Here is a 1,217-nt window from a genome sequence, read left to right on the forward strand (position 1 = left end):
TAACAGTCTGACCTACTAATGTTTGACTTAACAGCCCGGCCTACTGATGTTTGACTGAACAGCCTGACCTACTAATGTTTGACTTAACAGCCTGGCCTACTGATGTTTGACTTAACAGCCTGGCATACTGTACTGATATTTGACTTAACAGCCTGGTGTACTGATGTTTGACTTAACAGCCTGGCCTACTGATGCATGACTTAACAGCCTGGCTTACTGATGCTTGACTTAACAGCCTGGCCTACTGATGCTTGGCTTAACAGCCTGGCCTACTGATGCTTATTTTAACAGCCTGGCCTACTGATGTTTGACTTAACAGTCTGACCTACTAATGTTTGACTTAACAGCCCGGCCTACTGATGTTTGACTGAACAGCCTGACCTACTAATGTTTGACTTAACAGCCCGGCCTACTGATGTTTGACTTAACAGCCTGGCGTACTGATGTTTGACTTAACAGCCCGGCCTCCTGATGGTTGTTTTAACAGCCTGTCCTACTGATGCTTGACTTAACAGTCCGGCCTACTGATGTTTGACTTAACAGCATGGCTTACTGATACTTGGCTTAATAGCCTGGCCTACTGATACTTGGCTTAACAGCCTGGCCAATGATGTTTGACTTAACACCCTAGCTTACTGATGTTTGACTTAACAGCCTGGCCTACTGATGCTTGTTTTAACAGCCTGGCCTACTGATGTTTGACTTAACAGCCTGGTGTACTGATGTTTGACTTAACAGCCTGGCCTACTGATGCATGACTTAACAGCCTGGCTTACTGATGCTTGACTTAACAGCCTGGCCTACTGATGCTTGGCTTAACAGCCTGGCCTACTGATGCTTGTCGTAACCACCTGGCCTACTGATGCTTGGCTTAACAGCCTGGCCTACTGATGTTTGACTCAACAGCCTGGCCTACTGATGTTTGATTTAACAGCCTGGCCTACTGATGCATGACTTAACAGCCTGGCTTACTGATGCTTGACTTAACAGCCTGGCCTACTGATGCTTGCTTAACAGCCTGGCGTACTGATGCTTGGCTTAATAGCCTGGCCTACTGATGCTTGGCTTAACAGCCTGGCCTACTGATGCTTGGCTTAACTGCCTGGCCTACTGATGCTTTGCTTAACCACCTGGCCTACTGATACTTGGCTTAACAGCCTGGCCAATGATGTTTGACTTAACACCCTAGCTTACTGATGTTTGACTTAACAGCCTGG

Source organism: Palaemon carinicauda, chromosome 28 (assembly GCF_036898095.1).
Source record: "Palaemon carinicauda isolate YSFRI2023 chromosome 28, ASM3689809v2, whole genome shotgun sequence".
Classification (NCBI taxonomy): domain Eukaryota; kingdom Metazoa; phylum Arthropoda; class Malacostraca; order Decapoda; family Palaemonidae; genus Palaemon; species Palaemon carinicauda.